At 36.3% G+C, this 10811-nt stretch overlaps 1 long non-coding RNA gene and 1 pseudogene across 2 annotated transcripts; both read left to right on the forward strand.

Moving 5' to 3' along the window:
- Positions 1-870: 870 nt before the first annotated feature.
- On the forward strand, positions 871-1398 carry LOC107561883 (uncharacterized). Of its 2 annotated transcripts, none has more exons than XR_001605926.1 (3): positions 871-1034; positions 1166-1220; positions 1313-1398. It is a non-coding gene; the product is annotated as an uncharacterized lncRNA (long non-coding RNA). The 2 variants fall into 2 exon arrangements; XR_001605925.1 differs by having other exon boundaries at positions 1316-1398.
- Positions 1399-4655: 3257 nt separating this feature from the next.
- On the forward strand, positions 4656-10663 carry LOC107561875 (uncharacterized; annotated as a pseudogene).
- Positions 10664-10811: the final 148 nt, after the last annotated feature.

A 10811-nucleotide genomic window follows, 5' to 3' on the forward strand; every position in this document is an offset into this window, starting at 1 on the left:
ACTTATGAAGTGTTTCTTCTTGGAGGTTATAGTACACTGAAGAATGATCATATGACTTTTTACATACGCCATGTGACCTGTAAATGCGAAAAAGCCGTTTCCATTGCAGTTTTGCGAATTAATCCTTTTTCGCATTGCCTGAAAAACCACCTCATGCAAGCGCAAAAACTTTTTTGCGATATATGGGCGTTTTTGCGAAATTGACGCGTTTCCATTAAGCGTATTTTCAATTCGCAATTTCAATTTGCGCAATTTGAAGGGTAATGGAATCGCGCCTAATGTAATGGGAATTTAACAGCTTTATTTTGCCAACTGGCAGCTTTATTCTTAACCCTGTGGAAGTCTCGACAGTTTGGACGAATTCAATTTCTGCTTATAGAGAATGAGGAGTTACATCACGATCTTTTAACTCCGCATTGCATTTCGGGAAGGCGCCGCCATATTAGCAGGATACGCTATCCGTTCCCATGGTTACTTCTCATTCTCTATAAGGATAAGTGCTTATCTTTTGTTTTGTTTTTGCCTTTAAGTTAAACAACCATTCATTCTTCATTGTATCGTTTGCAGGGAAGAGAAGCTATACGGCGTTACGTCACATTCTCATTCTTTATTACTTTAAATGTCGACAACGCTTCCATGTAGGCTCATTGGTGCTTGCTGAGTGGAACATCGAAAAATATTCAGTAAAAAACGAACTTGTACAACGTTACGAAAAAGTTCTCTTTTCTTATTGGCTCTGTTCTATGCTAATTCCTGTATATGTGCTTAACTGAGGATTAACTAACCTACCGCTCAAAATAGGTGTCTTTCTATAATAGGTATTGAACTGAAGGTTTATCATGTGCGCTAATAAGTGACTATTAGGAAGATGTTATTAGTGGCCTGAGCACTAGTTGTGTACTGGCTAGTTAACAACAGTTAGCCTGTTAGCATTAGTGTAAAAACAAATGATGGAGGATACAGACACAGAGGTGGATGTTAAAGTAAATCACTGGATTAAATCACAACTTGTTTTCATGTGGTTACAATGACAGGTAAATCTCATCCTAGTGTTATGTTGTCACTTGTAATGTTATTTATACTTGAAGATTATTTGCATGTAGCAAAGCAGTATTGTAAAACATTCTTCTGCTAATTATTATTCATTTGTCATTTTATTTCATAGACTAGACTCGTAGAAGAGATGAAACCTAAGTCTACTTTTCCTTTGAGATGAACAGGTAAACTCTCAGATTTACTATAATTTTGTTAGCAATATAATTGTGTTACTGTCCATATCATCTTTCTAATGCGTGTTTGATTTGTTGTCGAGGAGGGACGTTGGTTAGAGGTGGAAATGGCTCACGCTTTAGGCGGATCACAGGAGGGACAGACTGACACCAAAACAGACACACACGCTAGCAGTGCCACGTTCACCTTTTAATCTTTTTTGTCTAGTGGCATATTGTCTTTAAAAGAGGATACTGTCACTAATACCAACTTTATTACTGTTAACAGGCTTTTTTATTCGTTACTTGCTGAAATGGAATTTCCTCTATTATAGATCAGTGACTTTTCTACATTTTCTTTGCTTCTATTTTAATAGCTTTTAAAATGTAATTCATCAACTCTTTTCCTACCGAGCCTTGGCCTACATTTTAAATTATAGGAGGCACTTCTGGTGTCCTGACATTTTATCCTACCCATCAGATTTTCCTACCAGGGTTTACTGCCCGTGCGCACATCATGCTGAACAACAATATTGAATGTATCTGCATTACTGTAAGGGTAGGTTTAGGGTTGGGGTATGTGTAGACTTTATTAAGACACAATCTAATAGGTACAAAAATTTATTTATTGTTGGTTTCCTGTAATTCTATCCCTTCTAGCTACAACTGTGAATATAGCACATACTTACTGTATTTGCATTACTGTAAGGGTATGTTTAGGGTTGTGGTAGGTGTAGATGTTAATAAACCATAATTTTACAGTTAGCATTTTTCGTGGTCGAATTGTATTACCCACTGTTTTAATGGGAGGTAGCAAAATCTGACAGGGTAGCACAAATCGACAGAACTTGGGAAGTTCCATTCGAAAAGACTGAAACAAATGATTATGGCCCAATGTTAATGAACATTTTTGATTAAGTCAACATATGTTACGTAATATAAACGTATATTAGGCTACTGCTGTAATATTTAATACATCTGCAATATTGCTGAGGAAATACTTGAGCTTTTTGGAGTTATTCATGGTAAGCTAAAAGTAGTTTGTTAATGCTTTTACACTTTTAAATTTCCTTTCAATTATTGATGGTTGAAGGGTGAGTAGAATAATGTCACCCTGTGCCCAAAACTCTTTTTGCATTCATAGAACGAACCTTTCACTGATTGTTTATAGTGCAACAGAAGTTACTTCCATAATTTGTGCGAAGCATCATTGGTGAAGTGAGTGACGTGACATGTGGCCAAGTATGGTTACCCATTCTAGGAATTAGTGCTCTGCGTTTAACCCATCCTAAGTGCACACACACCGTGAACAAACACACACCCGGAGCAGTGGGCAGCCATTTATGCTGCAGTGCCCGGGGAACAGTTGGGGGTTTGGTGCCTTGCTCAAGGGCACCTCAGTCGTGGTATTGAAGGTGGAAGAGAGCGCTGTACATTCACTCCCCCCACCTACAATTCTTGCCGGTACGAGACTTGAACCCACAACCTTTGGGTTATGAGTCCGACTCTCTAACCATTAGGCCACGACTTCCCCTAAATTGGAAAAAGGTGGATAACTGTAATGGCAATGCTGAATTTTTCACAGCCATTACTCCAGTCTTCAGTGTGACATGATCCTTCAGAAATCATACAAATATTCTGATTTGGAGCTCAAGAAACATGTCTTGCTATTACCCATGCTGAAGATTTTGTTGTGCTGCTTAATGTATTTGTAGACTAGAAACAGGGAGCATTTTTTTCTCTCACAATTTTCCATTTTTTTTAAATAATGTAAAAAAGAAAAAGTTTCCAAGAAGCTCTGCTTCATGTGTGCCTAATGCTGCCTCTTAGGTCTTCTAAATTTACCAAAATATTAATTTACTGTAAACCACAGGGCTTATTGCTTTTATAAAACAGTTAGCATGCACTTAGCCCACCTATTAAGTCAAAATTCTCAAACAAGATCAAAACATTTTAAAAACAATTTCTCTGGTGCAGTAATAGTGATAGCAAGCAAGCTTGCTAAGCAAACACACAGATGTGTTACCGCAGTAAAACTGATGTAATGAGTATGTTTCTATAGTAATTTACAATGGCTTCGAATTTCGGCTCAACCAATCATAATCAAGGACCGGAACAATCAGTTTTATGTTTTTTTTGACAAATTTAATGCAACATTGCTAAATTTTCTTACAAATAAATAAACCTTACTGACCCCAAACTTTTGAACAGTAGTGTACTCATCATTCATTATTACAGTATTACGTTTTTCTACATTTTGGAATAATTGTAAAGTCTATGAAACCTATGAAAGACCACACATGGAGGTAGTGACCAAAAAGTATAGGATTAGAAATCTTTTTTTCTCTTTTCGGCTGCTTTTCCTTCACTGTCCAGTCTAACTAATCCTTAAAAAAAAATCTGTTTTATTAAGATAAGTTACGCTTAATTTTTACACTGTACTTGTTACACATCTTACTGGTACTTACTGGTAGTAATAACAGTAAATTATGCTAAATAACAAACTAACCCTCAACCAAAACCTTAACCTTAATCATCTTGTAGTAAGTGCATGTTGTTAATAAATATGAATTTAAAATAAAGTATAACCATTAATAATTAATAAACAAGAGAGTTCAAGCATGTAAGCAGAAGCCCGTATTCACAAAACATTTTATCTTAACACTAAGAGTTCTCCTAAATAGCAGTAAAAGTTTTTAACTAAGCGTTTTCTCTTAAAACCTATTCACAGAGCTGCTGAGACAAACATTTAGTAAGGAATAGAGAGAAGTCTTAAGCTAAGAGTAAGGGCAGGGTTGACCTCGTTGCTATGGATGATGTCAGCATGCTTACTAACTATGCACACAGTGATTGGCTGATAGTGGAGGGGTCTCTGTCAGAGATTTATTCATAGAAATATTGTAGAGCGTGATATTATGTTGCCGTTTTCAAATAAAGGTTTAAAAATAAAAGTGTTAATTGCCACCTTCAAATAAAGATTTTAAAATGCAGGCTAAGTGTCACTAAATAAACAAGTATATGTTCAGCTACTTGTTAGCCTCTTACATGTGTGCTTCTCATAAACAGTTAGTGGATATGCATATAAACAGCCTTTTAATTAACCGAGTGGAATAATCATGGCTGATAGTAATACTGTACATGCAAATGTAAAAGAAAACCAAACTGGACGCAAAACAGCTGTTACTTCTTGCCCAACTTGTTAATGAAAACAAGGATATAATCAAAGGAGTTGGGATAGCCTCCAAAACCAAAAAAAGATGCATGTGAAAACATATGTGTGCTAATAAATGCAGCATGTTTGTAAAATGTTTACGTTCAGAGGCAGATTGCCTGCAACAGCCATTTTAGGATAGTTTGTGGCTTGGTCTTAGTGACTTAGGAGTCATCTTCACTTTTTCACAAATCAGCATTTGCTTTGTATTCTGACATTTCTGATCCCAAACAAAAAAAAAGGACAGTTCTGTTGGTGACAGTCCTGAAAATCAATGTTCTAATAATGAACAGGTGAGACCCAATGACTTATATTTTCATACACACCAGGATATTGCTGAAATAATTTACAGCATGTTATTTCCATTCTTATTATCGTCACTGCACATCAGTGAACATTGATGTAAATTTCTTTCTAGAATTTGAAATGAGGAACCAAGGTGTCCTCACTCATATATATATTTTTTCACTAATCTTTTTTTTTTTGCTGTTTTTCACAGAGGATGCAAAGTGACTGTTCAGAAATTCTTCCTGAAGAATATATTTCAAATTACAAATATGATGGTAAGTTTTGTGTTTAGCCTTCTTGAAAATTCAGTTGTGTTACATAAATATATATGAGAAGATATATATTTATGATATATTGTGAAGATTATTTTACAAACAAAATATGCAAGAATCAAAACCTTTTATAGCTCATTATTAAACAACTAATGGCACATTCCATAAGTTGGGTACACAATGGACTCCAATTTTTTTAAGCAATAGAGGCAAAGAGCATTTCAAGCATATTTGATATTTTGAGGCAATTTTAGAACACATATTAGCTGTGTCCGAAACCGCTCCCTATCCCCTATATAGTGCACTATATCTGGTGTGGGCCATTTTGTAGTGTCCGAATTCTTGAACGAGTTCATTCCCTACATTTGTTCACCACTTTTTACCCACAATCCTCTCTGATTTTGAGTGTACAACTGATGTGCACTTACTGAAGCACTATTTCCTATAATCCAATGTGGACAGGACTGATGAGCTGGAATAGATACTGGGAGCTAGTTTGAATGAGAGGTAATCAAAACAGATTACAACTTTCTCATTTCTGCTTTAATGTTTATTTCATGCATTATTATTATTAAAATATATTATTTAGGCATTAACTCCGTAATTTACTGAGGTGGTGGTGTTGTTAACTTGCAAGAGATGATAGAGATGTGGTGATAATTTGGTGGATGATTTAAAAAATAAATATTCGTTAATCACAGCAGGTAGCGTATTCATCCTAATGTGAAATTAATGGGCGCCTGAGGAAGCTCTAAGACCATTGTCATCTTAGTACAAAATAATGCTCGGGAGAGTTTCAAGATACTAAAAATAATAAATACAGGAAATGTATGTGTATATGTAATATGTGTTTATATTTGTTGCCAGTATTTTAATAATGTTTAATTATTATGAACTTAAGCATTACAAAACAATAATAATACCATCGATGAAACTACAAAGCTTGCCCTGAGGTATGTATAATTACAATATAAAGTCATTGTGAGTGTTTTTGTTAATATAATTTCCTAAAATAAGGTACATGTAATAAAAGTACGTATTTGACAAAGATGTTTCTGTGACAGCTCCAGCTCTGTCGCGTAGCGTATACATCAGTGTCCCAATTCATTCACTCTTTTCTGATATAGTGCACTCAACTGCCATATACTATATAGGGATTAGTGAATGAGCGAACGAGTGAGCGATTTTGGACACAGCTATTGTTTTTATTTGTCTTGCATCTCCTAGTAATGAAACACATATTTCTATGAGTTTGATGTTAAGGCCTGATAGTATATAAAAGTCTTCAGTCATTTAGTGTATGATGCCCAGTTTTTCTTCTGTAACCTTTTACAAAGCCTGCAAGTGAATGATGCCTAGTGTTTTAAAGTCTGTTCAGATTTTAAACATTGTTTAGTGCAATCAAGCCTTCACTGAAAGAAAACGGATCAAACTGAGTTTTTTTTTCTTATTAGAAGTATATTCAGCCATTCATTCATTTTCCCAACCTCTTTTCCTATGTAGTGTAGGGACACAGGGATGCTGGAGCCTGGACGAATGGCCAGTCTTGGAAATATGTTATCAGTATTTCTACAAATTGCCATTTGATACTTTCAGACCTCTTTTAAGGGACAGCTTAATTTAGACTAAATCTGATACCAATTTTGTGAACATTTAACCTTTGACAGGTTGTAAAAAATTGAGAACCTCATAAAAAATAAATGTAAAATAAATGTAAAATAAAATTCCACATATGGTATTTAATTTGACCTCAGAGAGTTATATAGGTCCTCCCTGATGAATTTCAGAAAAAAGACAAAGACATGACTTGCAAATGACTTTAGAGATGCAAACCCTGTTTTATATGAGTTTCCACTATAAAATTTTTAGTTCATTTTGCATTTGTTTCCTCCCAGCTTCCTGGTACCAAGGTCCATTCACCAAATCCTTCCAGAGGGCAGAGGCTCTGTTTCGCAACCGTTTTAACTCCAGTCTGAAGTGGCTCATGGGACAGAAGGACAAAGATGGCAGTTGGGACTCTGAGAGTGAGAGCGTCACTTCCTGTTCCTCCAGAAATATCCAATGTCTTGGGCAAACTTTACAGAGCCTCAGCTCTCAATGCCACACTGCGTGGTCCTGCATCAGGAGGCAGGCTGTTTGGCTGTGTCATAGGTCTTTCTTCCTCTGAGGAAGATGATTTTTAGCACCACCATCAGTTTGCAGCCTTCAGCCAGCATTACTCTCAGCTACAACACCTGATGGACCACAGAGCTCAGCTGCTCTTTCTCCGTGAGTTCAGCCGTCGCACACATGTGGCCACCTGCTTTGTGGTGCAACTGGACTCAGTGTTGGAGAAGACCTATCTCCTTTTGGCTGACAGGGGGCAAGTAGCTGAGCAGCCCAACTCCACATGGAACCTCAGCCTGAGAGCTTTGTGCCAGGAAATGCAGGTTCACATCAACCATTGGGATCTGCTCTGGGCCAACGCTCAATCTGACTTCCATCTCTGCCGTGCTCTTTTCAGCCGTGTGAAGACCCTTGCTTTCATGCGGCAAACTCTACACTTGCTGGGCTTCCAGGCCTTGTGGCTGATGGAGCGGTGCATCCACACTGCACTTTCTGCTTTGGCTGCTGCCCAGCTAGACTGTGTGCCCAGAGATGCTTTAGTGGACCTGCTGTGTGCGGTTGAGCTGTACAACCAGATCGTAGAAGACAAGTGGATCCAGGGTACAACATCTGCCTGTTATTCACAGCTCATGTTCAGCTTATACGGGCCTGTTTCGGGGTCTGTTTTGCTTCGAAACAGAACTGGTCCTAAAAAATTCCCAGTTGAGCAGTTGATGATGATTTTGGCCCAGAGTCAAGCTCAGAAAGCAGCCGAACAACTTTACACATGTTCTTCCCAGCAAAGTAACCTCCTCCATATGGCAAAAAACCCAACAAACTTAACAGTCACTTTGCACACCCTAATCTCAATAGTCAGCTTTCATCCTCTTCTGAAATAAACATTCATACAGTACAACTTGAATCTCAAGCTGCTCTTATTGAGGTGCCCCAAAAGCCTCTTCACAGCCTCTGTTTCTCAAATCTTCCATTCTCTTCATTTATCTCAAGAGACAGAGAGTGTCTCGACACCCTCTTTCAAGTCCTAGTGACCTCATCAAATCTCTTAGCCTCACTTATTTCCAAAAAACCTCTTTTAGACAGGACAGCTGATTTGGAGGACTATGTGTTGATTTGTCGTGGGGCCAGTGAAGGAGAAGAAAGCTAAACAGACCCAGAATGACCTCCAGGACCCACAACGTGCAATGGATCTCAGGAAGTCTGACGCATATATGAAGCTCTTTTCTTATTATAAGAAGCTGCTGTGGAGGGAATTTGGTAAAGCAGTTGTAAGACACTTTTATTGTCAGCCATACAACAGCACTCTGGGAAGTATCAACCAGTGGAATGATGAAATGGTGCTTCATTTTGTCACATGGCTCAAACATTTGTATATTGAAGGTACTGATGTGCAGGTGGGGTTGAAGTATCAAATTTTTAAATAAAGTGTATAATGTGTTTAGAAAAGATATGTAATGCTAATGGTTGAATCTCACAAAGAAATGTCTGGATCATATTTCACCTCAAAATCAAAAGAAAAAGAAAGTATCTTTTTACATTAAGTATAGTCATGATGTACACAACCTTTCAGAAGTTTGCTCAGTGTTGTGCTGCTTAATATTTTTGTAGAAACTTGATAGATTTTGTTCAGGATTCTTTGATGAAAAGAAAGTTAAAAAGCACAGCATTTATTTGAAATAGAAATCTTTTGTAACATTATAAATGGCTTTATAACCTTTGATCAATTTAATGCATCTTTGCTGAATGATCCTTGATGAAGTATTAATTTCTTTCAAAGAAAAAAGATCTTACCTGAAACTCTAGAATGGTATTGCATGTTTTCATTGTATTTTACAAATTAACTTTACAAATAATTATATGATCTCAAAAATCTTAGACTTTTCTTTATGTAAAATATTTACTTTTGTTTAAGCCAATAACAGATATAAAGAAGTCTCTTCTATGCTTGTTTTTGTGTTTTAAAACATTTACATCTCTTAAATATTTTTGAGATTTGCCATAGAAAGTATTTGCTAATACCTATAAAGTTACTGGTACTGTATATTATGCATCTCTAGTATTTTAAGCTCAAGTGCTCTTTCCTGGATTCTGACTTTTCTTATTCTGAAGTTGAAGAGGGGTTTTCAAAAAATGTTCACAATTATTTTTCATTCCTTTTTTTTTGTTGTCTTTGTAGACTTCATTCCACAGGAATGTAAAGGAAATTTGAGCTATTTCTGCTCTTATATTTTATCTGCTGCTGCCTTCACACAGTGGGATGAAAGTGAGTTATAATAACCAAATTATGACTATTCAGTGAAATGATTGACGGTTGAAGTGATGTTGGTTTTTGATTGTGCCCTGTTGTATTGTAGTAATGTGTTTGTCGCTGGGCTCAGGGCTAAAAGAGAAGTGTGTCCCTGGATTTAAGCAGGAAAGATGTACAGTGAGGACTGCCACCATGGATCTCTTTCTCCAGCTCTTCCCACCTCTGCATATTGTTCTTCAGCTACTGCAATGCGCACATGTAGAGTCAGGTACTCAACTTTACACTTTTTTCATTGTCAGTATGATTAATATAATAGGGTTGTCATTATTTCATTAGTTGGTGCTACACTGCCTTTCAAAAGTTGAAGTTGATGTGTAAGTTTGTAAAGTTTCTTGCTCACCAAGCTTGCATTTATTTGACCAAAAATATACCATATGCTGATTTGGTGCTCAAGAAACATTTCTTTTTATTATCAATGTTGAAAACAGTGCTGCTTAATATTTTTTGTAGAAACAGTGATATGTTTTTTTTTTGTTGTAATAATGGAAATTTATTTACTGTCACGTTTAATCAATTTATGTGTACTTGCTGAATGAAAATATGATTGAATTGTTTCTTTCTTTCTAAAAAAATGTTTTGATCCAAAACTTTTGAATGGTAGTTTATTCACAGTTTCACATAAAAAATAAATAAAATCAATAAAAATAATAATGTAAATAATAATTACATGCAGTAATACAAATAAAATAAACAGAATTACGGCAGAAACTGTGGAAATGTGTTAATTGGAAAAATTATTGTTTCATATGTTTTATATTATTAATATTTACTTTGTAACAAAGTACCAGTACTTTTATATCCCTACTTTGGACACTGTTCAAGGTACATAAGATCACATAACCTCATCCTGCTGCTTAATTAAATGTGTGATGTCTTTCACTAGTTGACAGTGGATACAGGAGAGTTAAGAAAAATCATTTGGGATTGCTATGTAGATCTGTTGCAACTGTCCAGTCCTCTACTGTCTGGGTTATGAGTAAAGCCTACCAGTTTCTGGCCTCCTGGTCCCTTACTAAGTTCCTGCTGGTCACACAAGGAGATCTTAAGGTAAATTGACCTTTAACATTTACTGAAATACCTCCATTGATGCATATGCATCTTTTTGATGCAGGATATATTCTGATTTTGAAAATGTATTTGTCTTTGTTTTAAGAATCTCAAGGAGTCAGTGGAGGGCCTGGTCCACCTCACTCAAGCCGCTGGCAGAAATTCAGCTCACCCTCTGATAGTTCAGGAGACAGCCTCACTCTCTAAGGCATTTACAGATCTACAAGTGAGAAATTCTAGCATCATTACACAATTCTTGAGTAATTATTAAAGGGTTAGTTCACCCAAAAAACTTTGACATTGGAGGACCAAATTCGGTATTCATAATTACTATTGTAGCGAATTTAGCTCAACGACAGGAAATATGAATAATT

Source organism: Sinocyclocheilus grahami, unplaced genomic scaffold, assembly GCF_001515645.1.
Source record: "Sinocyclocheilus grahami isolate Dianchi unplaced genomic scaffold, SAMN03320097.WGS_v1.1 scaffold796.1, whole genome shotgun sequence".
Taxonomy (NCBI): Eukaryota; Metazoa; Chordata; class Actinopteri; order Cypriniformes; family Cyprinidae; genus Sinocyclocheilus; species Sinocyclocheilus grahami.